General features: G+C 31.1%; 1 protein-coding gene across 4 annotated transcripts in view; it reads left to right on the top strand.

Annotated features, from left to right (window-relative positions):
- LOC115874566 overlaps positions 1–15061 on the top strand; it is a 35654-nt gene that overhangs the window by 11626 nt on the left and 8967 nt on the right. For 3 of the 4 annotated variants that reach the window (XR_004048856.1, XM_030889755.1, XM_030889757.1), the window contains exon 1: positions 13045–13081. The exons of the other annotated variant lie outside the window; for it this stretch is intronic. The gene's annotated coding sequence lies outside the window, so the exon portion shown is untranslated. Of the gene's footprint in view, positions 1–13044; positions 13082–15061 lie in introns of those variants that run through there. 4 annotated transcript variants of the gene reach the window in all.

Below are 15061 nucleotides of genomic sequence, written 5' to 3'. Positions count from 1 at the left end.
CCACCCCTTAAAATACTTGCGCTTATTTCTGGGACACCCTGTATATATCTTCTAATTTCCAAGATACCAATAGAGATTCGAATTTAGGAAATCCTGTGCATAAGAAATTTGATTTAATAGATAAACACCTCGATAACCCAATGGTATGTGTATGAATCCATTATTCAGTATTAAAATATAGTACTTTTAGCTATAGACTGGTATAATAAATACATGGTGCGTCTCAAAAGTGGCTCACCTCTATAACTTTTTTATTTCTTCAAATAAAAAAACGAGATTTGGTATGTTAGTATATATGTTACTGTAAATGTCCGAAATGCAGTAAAACTTAGGATAAGCGGGCTAAACCTAGGATTTACCAAAAACATGTGTGTCCCAAAGCCGAAAAACCAACTAACCAATGAATTAACACCCTCCAAATAACCACGCGAACCAACTCGCCAAATAACTAAACCAATCCAACCAAAAAGTGTGAAACCAATGCAATCAAACCACACTATAAGCAAAAAAAAATAATCGAATAAAATTAATTTTTCGGGTTTGGGAGATATTCCTTGGTTTAACGCGCTTATCCTAGGTTTGATTGCTTATCCTATATGACATAAGTTAGGATTGGCTGACATATTCAATTCCTTTCGACCACTTCCTGTTTCACCGGAAATGACTACAACTTTTGATTTTTAAGTGACACCTTCGGTATTTTTTTACTTTATTCGATAGAAAAAAAAATACTGAATAGAATGACATATCATATGTCAACTTATGACATTTTTGCTTAAAACAAAATTGTATTTTAAATTTTTAGAGTGCCATGGCTGTGTTAAAAACACTAATTTTTAATCAACGAGCCTTGGAAAATAGATTTGATAGTATAATGTTTTAAGCTTATCCTGGCCGGTTAAAAGATATCCAAATCGTATTTTTAATAATATCTCAATGTTTTAAAATGGGACGAGGGTGGCTCATTAGCATATTTGGAAAAAGCATTTTTTTACGAATAATTTGGCACCACACACTTGATATTTCGTGTCAAATTGATGTTATAAACCGCAAGTTGCAATTTCAAATAAACCATATTCGAAAATATCAAAAGCTCGCATATGATATGTCATTTTATTCAGAGTGTTATTTACTATCGAATAAAGTAACAAAATACCGATCGTGCAATTTAAAAATAAAAAGTTGTAGTAATTTCTGGTGAAACAGGAAGTGACCGAAAACAATTGAATACGTCAAGCAACCCTAATTTATGTCATATACTGACATACCAAATCTCGATTTTTTATCTGTAAAAATAAAAAAGTTATAACAGTAAGCCACTTTTGAGACGCACCCGGTATATTGCAATTTAAAAATAAATCGTATCTATGAATTTGAATGAAACCGATGGTGACTTAAAGTTTGCTTTCTCTAAATAGATGGTCTTGTCGAACCTTATGATTGAGAATTACGGTTTTTTTATATTATATGTACTTACTTTTAGCATTTCCTATTATGTCTACGTGATTTCGATACATGCAATTCGTAATTAGTAATTGATCATGTAACCTTGTTTATATTACAAACGACAAATACAAAATAACTAGTAATTAAGATTTTGAACTAATATCCAGTGTCCATCAATTAAAACAGGATTTAAAAAATATATTTTTTTCTCGACATTAAAACATGAGATGATTGTTTTTAATTAAAGTTCTAAGTATAATGTTTACAACTATCAGAGTTACAAAAGAATAGAAAATATTTTATATTATCCGACTTTTAATTTTTTACCTTTTCTTTAAAGATATAATTTAGATGTTATCCCTCTTCTGATATCGTATTTGAAGTCTAAAATATATTATGTTAAAACATCCTATTATCACAATGTAATCAGCTGGTACTTAATAAGTTGTGGTATAGCGTCCAGAAATTTTGTTGGTTATTTAAATATTCATCTGTGTTACAAGAAAATAAATATTTTTATATTTAATTATAATCTGTTTCAAAAATAATATCCACAGAAAATTAGAAATTTATTCTATTTGTTTGTTACTTATTTGTTTCAATGGTCTTTTGTTAAGTGAATTCCTAATATAATGAAATTCTCGTTATGTGCTATCGACATAATAGAATGAATAGTCACTTTCACTGTTTGTCGTCTCGGTCTTTAATCATATTACTAACATTATTATGAAACAATGCATATTTTTCATTATTAACGAATTAAATAAGTTTTTTTAAAAAACTTCATATTCTATACCCTGTATTATATTTTTGAAGTATCCATTTACTATTTTAAGATAATGGGTATGACCCCGCATGAATAAGGTTGTAATATAGACAGTTCAAAAATAAAAAACAAATAAATATGCATCAAAATAACCTGTTGAAATAATAAACAATTCTGATTGGCTCTTGAAACAGGAAAAAAAATAAAAACAAATATTTTTTTGACTTTTGGATGTACAAGATACACAATGAAAGTCAAGAATGTTTATTATTTGTTAATTCTTTCTATACCGGGTGCGTCTCAAAAGTGGCTCACCCCTATAACTTTTTTTATTTTTACAGTTAAAAAAACAAGATTTGGTATGTTGGTATATGACATAAATTAGGATTGGTTGACGTATTCAATTGTTTTCGGTCACTTCCTATTTCACCGGAAATGACTAAAACTTTTGATTCATAAATGGCACCCTCGGTACTTTTTTACTTTATTTGATAGAAAATTACACTCTGAATAGAATGACATATCATATGTCAACTTTTGACATTTTCGCATATGGTTTATTTGAAATTATAACTTGTGGTTCGTAACGAAAATTTGACTCGAAATACCAAGTGTGTGGTACCAAATTATTCGTAAAAAAATGCTTTTTCCAAATATGCTAATGAGCCACCCTCATATATGATTAAAAATACGATTTGAGCATTTTCTAACTGGCCAGGACAAGACACTAAAAACGTTAGACAATCAAATCTATTCTTCCAAGGCTCCTTGATTAAGAATTAGTGTTTTTAACATAACAATGACACTCTAGATTAAATTTTAAAATTTAATTTTGTTTTAAGCGAGAATGTCAAAAGTTGACATATGATATGTCATTTTATTGAAAGAATGTCATTTTCTATTGAATAAAGTAAAAAAATACCGAGGGTGCCATTTAAAAATCAAAAGTCGTAGTTATTTCTGGTGAAACAGGAAGTGACCAAAAACAATTGAATACGTCAATCAATCCTAATTTATGTCATATACTAACATTACTAACATACCAAATCTCGTTTTTTTATTTGAAAAAATAAAAAAGTTATAGGGGTGAGCCACTTTTGAGACGCACCCCGTATACGTCATGTCGACTCATAAAATATTTATATTTATATTATAATAAATTTACTTAATATAGTACTTATAATATTTTTCAATAAAAATAGAACTCTAGAATTTAACGTAAATATGTTATGCAATATTTTAATTTTATTTAAAAATTATCAATTATATTCAAATCTAGAATGGCACTTTATCTAAAGAAGAAAACATTTGACCACTGTGTAGTACCAGTCATGACCTATACATGCGAAACCTGGACACTTAAAACAGCCATCATAAGGAAACTGCAGGTCACACAACGCGCAGTGGAACGAAATATGCTGGAAATAACCAAGAGAGACCGTAAAAGAATAGAGTGGATACGACAAAAGACCCAAGTAATAGATATCATTCACAGAGTCGAATCCCTCAAATGGCAATGGGCAGGATACCTGGTAAGAAGGACAGACAACAGATGGACAACAAAAATTACAGCATGATACCAACGAGGAACTAAAAGACCTAGAAGAAAACCAAACCTAAAATGGAACCATGATATTAAGAAATTAGCAGGGAAAATTTGGACCCGCATAGCCAACAGTAGACAACAATAATAGGCCCAACTACAAAGAGGGTATCTAAATATGTGAGGGAGGCTACACCATAATTGGAAATAAGATGAGGTTGATGATGATTTCAGGGCCGTTCTGAGGGGTGGAGCAGAGGAGCAGTTGCTCCAGGCGGCCAAATTTGGGGGCGGCCGTTTCGGTACAATTGTACTGATATTGTATATCTTGACCAAATTCGCTACGTCATGCGTCAGTAGTACATTTTGGAAAAATGGTAATTTTTGGTACAAAATTTCCAACAGTATAAATGCTTCAGAATGAGAAACTCGACATCATTGAGTCCACAAAAGCTCTAAAAGCTATCGACGACTATTTTGTCAAAATAAGGACTGACAACCATTTTAGAGAAATATTAGTGGATGCTGCAGAGCTGGCAGAAGAGCTCGAAATTGAAGCAGTTTTTACTAATGATATTAGAGCTCGTCCCAGAAAAAAAACTAGACAGTTTTTGTATAAATCAGTTAATGAGTTAATTTTAGATCCACAGGAAAAGTTTAAATTCGATTTTCTCTTTGTTGTCCTGGATGCAATCCATGAGACTCTGTAGGAAAGGTTGTTAAAAGCTCACTCGGACTATTTTTCGTTTTTATACGACTTCACAGTTCTCAGGAATATCAACGAGAGGAAATAACAAAGCATTGTATGGATCTTCATCACTATTTAACGGACTGAGACAAACATGATATTAATGGCCTAGAGCTTCAGGACGAGATATTAGCTCTAATTGCTCTAATACCACCAGATAATGCTTCGGCAGTTGTAACTGTGTAAATGCAACTGTTTAACTTCAGTTGTCCAAAACAAACACTAAAATATTTAAAAATTCACGATTATTAACGCTGCCGGGTTCAGTGGCAATCGGAGAGAGAAGTTTTTCTAAACTCAAAATAATTGAGAATTACCTGAGATCAAGTATGACACAAGAACGATTTAGCGGATTATCTTTAATATTTATTGAGCACGAAACAGCGAACAATCTAAACATCGACGATTTATTTCAGACTTTGCCAAAAAAATAGCAAGAAAAAAGTTTTAGTTCTGTCCATGTTAGGAATTTTGATTCTCAGGATTATGTCTATGTATTTATTACGAATTTTGTTTTATTAATAATTTATAATAATTTATATTTCCTAGTTTGAGGTGTTAGTTTGGCTAATGTACCTTATAATGGTTTTTAGCCGACCATACCAATAGGTATGGTAGGCTATTAAGATCGGCAAAAAAAAGTTTTTTTAATTTCACTCAAAATGAGTTATTTGAGTCATAAATGACCTAAATAGAAAATATTTTCATGGTGTCTGTCTGTCTGTCCGTCTGCCATCTGTAACACGATAACTCAAAAACCGCTGAACCGATTTTATCCAAATTTGGCACAAAAATACTGTGGCACCCGAGAATCTGGCCATTAGTTTTTGGTGGAGGTGGGGGGTTGGTAAGGGGGTATGGGAGGGGGTTAAAAATTTTAAAAAATCGTAACTCCAAAATCACAGTAGCTAGCGAAACGCGGTTTTCAAATTAAGATTAGGAATAATATTTGCAACAAAATTTGTAATAACATCAAAATCAATCAAAGTCGCAGTTTTCGAGATATTAACATATTTCTGTATGGACGGCTATACGTGCCTCCCGGCGCCAATTTTTTTATTCTTGTTAGGTACCATGTGATGCTCCTTTTAAATACAAAATTTAAATGCTAATTCTGAAAATCTTGCAATATTTATTTTCTTTTTTTTTCGGAAAGCGTTTGATAATATTTCTTACCATCTGTGGCACAACTTTTATAATTTTTTTTCACACCTGATCCTTCGGATCAAACTTGGCACTAATAAAAAAACGATTGACTGTTTCGGGGCATTTTTTCGTGCTTGCTCCAGGCGGCCAACAGTCTAAAACGGGCCACAGATTATACGATTTATCGTACCTAAATAAACAAAAAAAGGAATACCTATATAAACAAAAAAGAAATGCCAGTTATGATATCCTACTGGAAAAATTAAAAGAAATAAAAGCAGATGCTACAATAGAATTCAAAATGAATGGAAAATAAAACTACTACTTATTGGTGATTAACATCAAATGGTAGTTTTAGTTAGTGAATAAACGCGGATCCTATCTGTCGTTCCAGCGGTTGTATCAACTTGTCGTACGACATGTAGTACGACGAATCGTATTAATGTGTGGCCCGTTGTAGTTTAAGTTTGTGGAAAACAGCGCGTCCGATATGTCGTTCAAACGGTCGAATCAAATTTGTGTTGTACAACCTGCAGTACGATAAATCGTATAATGTGTGGGCAGTTTTAGAAATAAAGATGGCTGTCATTTTGTACGTAAAATTATATAGAGAATGACATCAAATCTTCATTTCCAAGCCAACAAGATGGCGGCGTTTTTTTTTATCATACTGTATTTCTATTAAGAACGTAAGCTTTCGTATGCATTATTGTGATAGTAATGCATGGTAATTACTTTTTATGCACAGTAATGAGATCAAAATGTTGATTTGGAAACCAACTTCCATTTCCGTCATATCTTTTTATATTCCTTTTGTCGTATTTTTATTCGGTAATAAATAATAGCGTAGCTATTTATGCAACGTAGGTAGCTCAACTAATGGCTCTTAATATTGAATACACAACTTAATTGAAAATAAAATACCATTCACGGTACTGTAACCGTAGATAGAGCTTAAAAATGCAAAGTACCTAGGATTCTATATCAAATAAAATAATATTCAGAAAAGTAAAAAGGCCTGAACCCTTACAAGTGGTACTCAAGTGCGATCTTTGGAAACCCAAGTACAATAAATTAATCGTTCAAGAGGCCATGATGTTTTCCGTTTACCTATTTATTTCTTTTTAACGTCAAGAACTTTGGTTTAACTATGGTATGTGTGCAATAAACATTAAACGAAATACAAACCCCAAATCATAGACACAATGATAACAATACACAATACATACAACTTTAAATTCCATACATACGAAGCGTTTCGGAAAAAAATAAGAAGGATAGGAAAACAATATAGCATACGAACATCCTTCAAAACACAAAATACACTTAGATCCATTTTATCACATACTAAACCAATGAATACAGAACAACAAATAAAAAATGTGTAATATACCAAATACCATGCGAATGCGATACATTTTACATTGGTGAAACATCTAGACCCTTAAATGTTCGAATTAAAAAACATAAAGATTATTTAAGATAGGGAGATTTTCACAAATCTAAGATTTGTCGGCATTCATGGGACACAAGGCACAGAATAAATTTTAATAACGCCAAAATTATAATGAAAGAAGCGATAGCCTCTAAAAGAAAAATAAAAGAAGCTTTTTTAATACAATCTAATAAAAATAAATGTATTGCTCATGCATCTGTAGATGTTAGTAATGTATGGCAATCGCTTCTTTGATTTTAAAGAACATAACATAAATAAACGGTATGTACCTATGTAAAAATTATACCTATGTAAAAATTAAAAATAATCATACAGAAAAATTGGGGCTTTTTGGTTTTACCTTATTAAGTAATTGCTATCAGGTAGTAATTGTTAATTTTGAAGTTTCACTTGATATGATGTCATTTTAACAGAACGTCAACGGTTTTTGTAGACGTATCTGTTTTAAAAAACTAAAGTTTTCTCGAATAGTTGAATTTAAATATTTTAAATAGTTTTTTATTTATTCTTTGTATTTTTTTGCTTCCGACGACGGAAAGAGATAAACTTTCCGAAATGTTAAGCATTTTTTTGGTCGTTAGGCAAATTTGTATATCTGTAAACCTAACTTCTGACAAGTAGTTTCCGTTTGAGATTAACGCAGAAGTGTTAAAATTAAAATGTCAAAACATCGTCAAAAAATAAACCTATTTCTACGTGATACACCACTCTGCGGCGAATGAAGAAGACGAGACAGTTCAACATAATGATATGCGACTGTGTGGCTCTATTGTCAATCAGAGAGTCCATTCCAGACGAAATCTTGGTTACTAAAAATAAATACACCCGCACAATGTTATAGACTCTCATTAAATTGATATCTTCTACTTAGTCTCTCTCATTCATTGAATAATATCATTATACTACTAAAACGTGATTTGATTCAACAAATTGAGCAGTTGTGATTATGCTAAATACGGAAGAACTATGTTGGTTGGTGGAATAACTGACCGGCCTAACAATTAGAGTAGAATTTTCCAAATAAACAACATAAAATAGTTGAAATAGATTATATAAACAGCTTTCCATGCGAAGGTGATCATGATAGATGCAAAATTGTTAATGTAGGGGAACGTTGACTATTTTTTACGATATATATGTTTCTAATATATTAGCTATCCTAAGTAATATATACCAAAGAGTGATTAGCACATTAAAATTGTAAAGTATTATTGAAAAAAAAATTAGAATTGCTATTATTATTACTTTTATTTTACGTAAAAATCTTTTTTTAATGACACTGACAGAAAAATATATTTGGCTTCTAGACAAAATTTTATGTTTAGAGGTCAGTTTTGGTACTGTCTCTATAGTATGCATGTATCCTGGCCTGAATATAATTTTATACTTTTTTCCAACTGTTAAAATTGCCTTATATCTATCAAAAATAAATAAAATAGTACCTACTTTAACCGCAAGGGTAGATTAAATTATACTTTAACAGCGAGGATAGGTTAAAAACTTAATTTCTTCTCGCACGTTTTTTAGTTACTTCCATTTTTGAAAATTTTTGTATTCATTTTCATAAGTTATTCGGGATTTAAATGGAAGTAGTTTGGATATGGCGTTAATTGTCGCCCTAGCCTGAATATCTGTTGGTAATTTACTTATTTAGTTTTGAGCCATTTCTGGCTCCAATTCAATCAGCAATTGACACGAAAGAGAATTAAAAAATATTGACTCAAAACTGCCAAATAAAGAGGCAATTATTATTGTCAAATTACATAGAAACCAACACCAACCCAGCACAATATTTTGTCTACTCGTAATAAATTCCTTGAAATAATAATTTCTGAATATTTTTTAAAACATAACTCGCTATAAAAAAAAATATTGTTTTATACACGACGATAAAATTGCATTATCGTTTCCCGAAATTAATTCACTCCCGATTTCATCGCTCGTGAATTAATCTTTTCGGTCGACGATAAAATGCCATTTTATCGTCTTGTATAAAAAATAACTAAAAGTTGGACATCGTAATTGAAGTATTCTTTTTAAAGCAGTTATTAGAGATCGGCAAGAGAAGAAATCTTGTCTTGACAAGCAATTTCTTGTCTTGTCTTGAAATATTTTCAAGAATTAAAAAAAAATCTTGTCTGGACCATTTCTTGAGAGTTAATTTCTTGTCTTGATTCAAAAAATCTTGAAATTTCTTGATATCTTAACAAAAGGGGAACCCCCGTTTAAAATTCGTTTATTAAAGGGGAACCCCATGTTTAAAATTCGCGGTGAGATTGGTTAATGTGATGTTTATGCTTTATGCGTAAAATCGAGGGTCAGGCATCTAATTTTCAAAAAATTCAAAAACTTTGGGCCCATTATACTACAGTAGCGAAAACCATCAGATTTACATAATTTTGTTAATTATTATTATTATTATCTAACATTAAAATGAGTGATTGTGAAGGTTCGTTGAGCAGCAAATCTGAGCCATTCGTAATTGAATCTGGTTCAGAATACCTACCACCTCAGACACCTGGACGTAGACGTTTAATTAGTGACTTTAACAGTAGTGACGGTGATATAATACTACTACAGATAAAAACAGTCAAAACAACAATGATAAAAGGCTATCTACTTCAGTGGCGCACATTAAAATGTATTATTTTTTTTTATTTTAAAAGTTTTACGTAGTAATTGAAAAAGTCTGTATGCCACTGAAGTAGACCCGCTTTGCAATTTCTTTTTATTCTAATATCGTAGGCCATAACATATTCAAAAAATTATAAAAAAAAACATTTAAAAATTAAAAAATTATTAGGCATTAAAAAAGGTTCCAATTTAATTTGACCCACAGTATGCCAACTTTGGACATTGGACTTTGGACATCCAACGAAGTGCCGCTTCGTACAAATATTTTTTGCTTGATAATTTTTTTATCCACCAATTAATGGATATTCATGTAATATACAAATCTTAGTAAATGAGTATTTCTTTTTTATTTTATATTTTCAAGAAATTTTAAGATATTCTTGATTTCTTGTCAAGAAATCTTGATCTTGAGAAGTAATTTCTTGTCTTGTCTTGAAAACCAAAAATCATTACTTCTGAATCTTGTCTTGAAATGAAGACAAGATCAAAACAAGATCAAGAAGTTGTCAAGAAAATGACTACCCCTAGCAGTTATTTAGTCTATTGTATGTGTCAATTTTAATTATTAAGGCCAGTGCTAAGCAAAATTATATCTCAGTAACAGGATATTTTTTAGAAAACAAATATATCTCGTAAACAGTGGCGTAGCGCTACTACTGCAAACCCCCGCCCCTGGGGGGCCCCATGCCCCGAAGGATCCCCAAAATTAGGGTACATATATATTGCCCTTTTTATTTAAGAATAATAATTTTTTTTTCTGCAGTATTTAAGACTATAAGTCGTAAACTTTCGTTGTGCCTATCTAAGAAAAATATTTGTTTTATTTTTATGACGGATATTTAATCATTAGAATCTGTGAAACTAATCTATTTACTATCTGTAGGTATTTGTTAGTTCTTTAGTAAAAAAAGCTTGTCTTCTTATTCAGTTTTTAATAAGAAACAAACATCTACTGCCCTAATATTACGAAAATATATTTTCTCAAACATTTTTAGCTTCATTTATATAATATAGCTGTGTGTCCTTCTTTGGTACAAAATGCTTCTTTACGGCTATTATTTAGATTAAAGCTGCAAAAATTAGTTTAAACCGAATTTTATTATCGCTATGTTGGTCACATTGCGCCGTGTTCAGCAATGTTGTCCTTTATTATTTGACAATAAAATTATCCTAATGTCAGTCATAATAATGACTGACATTTATATAATACAATAATCAATCAAACTTATTTCTCTGACTGAAGTCAAGGGTAATAAAGGACCTTTATTGTCACGTTCTCGTACAAATTGTTTATCAGGGAAGCTACAAGCTCTTTGCTTCGACTGTTTAAATGCTTCGGCATATTTTTAACACACGATTTCAAGAAATGCAATACAAAAACTAAAAAATTTAGTTCTTAAGAGAACTGTTTGTGCTTAAAAGTGCAATTTTTAAAAACAGACTACGAAAATACGTAAAAAAACGAGAATTGCTCACAAAGATTCAACAACAACACGATATTATACAAAATATTGTATAATATCGTGTTGTTCGTGTTGTGATATTATACAAAATATTGTATAATATCGTGTTGTTGTTGATTACAAAAATATTGTATAATATCGTGATGTTGTTGATTACAAAATATTGTATAATATCGTGTTGTTGTTGATTACAAAAATATTGTATAATATCGTGTTGTTGTTGATTACAAAATATTGTATAATATCGTATTGTTGAATCTTTGTGAGCAATTCTCGTTTTTTTACGTATTTTCGTAGTCTGTTTTTAAAAATTGCACTTTTAAGCACAAACAGTTCTTTTAAGAACTAAATTTTTGAGTTTTTGTATTGCATTTCTTGAAATCGTGTGTTAAAAATAGGCCGAAGCGTTTAAACAGTCGAAGCAAAGAGCTTGTAGCTTCCCTGATAAACAATTTGTACGAGAACGTGACAATAAAGGTCCTTTATTACCCTTGACTTCAGTCAGAGAAGTAAGTTTGATGGATAAGCACATTACACCACTTTGAAAGTAAGTTTTTATTAAACTCTGTGATTATTATTTTGTGCATTAAGAGCACCGTCTTACTTGTTATTACCACTTATCACGTTATAAGATATACATCAATAAATAAATAACCCATAATAACGCTTAGAATTATCTTCATAATGGACTAGTTTTTGCCAATATGTAAGTAGTAAAATAAGCTATATAACAAATAATCAATTAATTACTAAAATATTAGTTACTAAATTAAAAATAAAACGTAAAACTCTTTAAAAAATTATATAATAAATATATTGTTAATCAATTTTAAACATCATTTTAAAAAAGATTCGTCTCATAAATCTATCACAATCAGGCAATGCTGTCGCCATCGCTTGTCACTCAAAGTTGATAACGTGCATCGTAAATTGTTTTGCGATTACCATATAAAACAAAAATATGTGCTATACATAAAAAATATATTTGCGTAAGTTTTCTTGAACCATTTCTTATTTATAAAAATGTCATATTTTCTTGGGTTGAGTTTCGTTAATAAATAATAAATTTAGTTTTTTTTTAAAACATTGCCCTTAATTTGGGGGCATCTTCAAATTTTTAGATAATAAAAACTTTTGAAGATGCCCCCAAATTAAGGGCGAAACGTCAAGAAGATGTTTAAAAAAAACTAAATTTATTATTTATTAACGAACCTCAACCCAAGAAAATATGACATTTTTATAGGTAAAAAATATATTATACCTGCAAGAATATTAAACTTTCTGCCAATGATTGATACGTCTGTTTTTTTGTGTTATTATTTATTATCTAAAACACTAAAATGGTACCAAAGTTACCCTGGTTTACTATGCATCAAATTATTTGCCATTTTTCTTTTAATTACTACACCAAATTGTACTAGTTTACTCTACTCTCCCCTATTCTCACCGTCAATCTCGAAGAAATGTGAAAGTATCCAGCTTCGCTTCCGAAATGATGGAAAGGGAAAGCATTTAGTCAGCGGCGTGCATTCAACGATTATTCATTTCATAAATTCAGTTGATTTTCATAAATACAAATCACATTTTTTTTAAATCGCTTGAAATGATATTAATAATAATTTAATTTCTGTTTGGTTAGATAAAATAACTCACTGGTTATAAACTAAACCTAGAGACAAGTTTTAAGAGTATTTGCATTCAAGGTAATAATAATAATTTGTATATTTTTTATTTCAGTATAGTGGAAAATGAATAGTTAATTAGTGTTTGTGTGATAATTATTTATAGCCGGAATTAATTTATAAATAAAAATGTAATTATTGCATTATTGTGCTTCAGTATAAATCTCGCACTATAGAAGGTTTGTCAGTTTCCTAAGGTAAATTTTGTTTAATTGCAAATAAGGTAGTTTTTATGGATTTTGTTAAATTTGGGAAAAATAATTATCATAATGGTATTTAGTATTACTATGCATTGATTAGATTAAGTATCATCATAGTCATTTTCAGGTTATTCAACAGTTTTCAATTATGGTGTAGCCTCCGTTACATATTTATATACTCTCTTTGTAGTTGAGCCCATTGTTGTCTATTGTTGGCTATGCGGACCCAAGTCATCCCTGCTAAATTCCTAATATCATGGTCCCATCTCACAAGTTTGGTCTTCCTCTAGATCTCTTGATCCCTCGTGGATTAGTACTATGCTGTATTATTAGTACTAGTTTTGTGGTCCATCTGTTGCCTCTCCTTCTTGCCAGGTGTCCTGCCCATTGCCATTTGAGGGATTTGATTCTGTGGATGACATCTATCACCTGGTTCTTTTGTCGTGTTCACTCTATTCTTTTGTGGTCTCTGATTATTCCCGGCATATTTCGTTCCATTGAGCGTTGTGCGAGCTGCAGTTTCCTTATAATGTTCCTTTTAAGTATTCAGGTTGCGCATGCATAGATCATGACTGGTAGTACACATTGGTCGAATTTTCTCTTCTTTAGATAAAGTGGCATTCTAGATTTGAATATGATTGAGTTTCTTCCTTGCGTACTCCATGTTAACTTAATTCTTCTGTTAATTTATGGTAGTAGAGATCCTGAGCTTTGTATTAGTTGCCCCAAATATACAGGGTGGTCCGAACTGTATTCCTGAAACTTCGGCAGCATATTCTGCAGATAAAAATAAGTAAAACAGTTCGTATAAATGTATGTCCTAAAATGCTTAGTTTCGGAGATACAGGGTATAGAAGTTTCATTTTTATTTCGATTTTTTCTAAATAATTTCTGAAGTAACGTCAATATTTGGATGAAAATTGGTGTCTGGGAGTTTCTGGACATGAGAAATTTGATTTTCATATCAATATGAGTCCTAATAGTAGAGGGCGCCACCTACATATTTTTTAACTGGTTTGAAGAGTAATAATTTTTTTGTCCGTACCTGTATAAAACTACTGAGTGCAGGTAAAACTACTACTACAGGTACGGACGAAAAATGATTACTCTTCAAACCAGTTAAAAAACATGTAGGTGGCGCCCTCTACTAGTAGGACTATTGACATGAAAATCAAATTTCTCATGTCAAAAAACTCCCAGACACCAATTTTCATGCAAATAATAACGTTACTTCAAAAATTATTTGGAAAAAATCGAAATAAAAATGAAACTTCTACACCCTGTATCTCTGAAACTAAGCATTTTAGAACATACATTTATAGGAACTTTTTTACTTATTTTCATCTGCAGAATAGTTTCCAGAATACAGTTCGGACCACCCTGTATATATTCTTCTACTATTTCCAGTGTTGCGTTATTTACTAGAATGTATTAGTAGTCATGGCGTCACTTGAGCCAGACAGCCACTTCCGGTCCAGATACTGAAGGAGAGTCACGTAAATCAGGTAAGAACGGTTAAAATACGCTAATAAACAAGAATGAACAGGTATAAACAAGAAACAATCGCTTTAAAATAGGAATAAACAGATTTGAACAAAAAATTAACAGGTCTATTTTTTAAGCTAGTTTAAAAGCGGTTCAAAGGGGTCCAAACCTGTTCATGCTTGTTTATTAGCGCATTTTAACCATTCTTACCTGATTTACGTCACGCTCCATCAGTATCTGGACCGGAAGTGGCTGTCTAGCTCAAGTGACACCATGTCTACTTGTATTTTCTATCTACCAGTTCATGATACATTACTTTAGTATTTTTGTTAAATTCATTTTGAGACTTACTTTATTTCGGGCTGTATATAGTTCGTTAATTTGTGCTTGTAGTTCTTCAGGACTATCGGCAATTGAGACTATATCATCAACGTCTTTTTGGGTATTTTTTAACATGGGGCATTTGATTTCCAAGTCAATATGACTCCTACT

Source organism: Sitophilus oryzae, unplaced genomic scaffold (genome assembly GCF_002938485.1).
Source record: "Sitophilus oryzae breed Bouriz unplaced genomic scaffold, Soryzae_2.0 scaffold_1297_pilon_pilon, whole genome shotgun sequence".
Classification (NCBI taxonomy): Eukaryota; Metazoa; Arthropoda; class Insecta; order Coleoptera; family Curculionidae; genus Sitophilus; species Sitophilus oryzae.
Note: the sequence above shows the minus strand (reverse complement) of the source record. Positions and strands in the feature narration are given on the sequence as shown.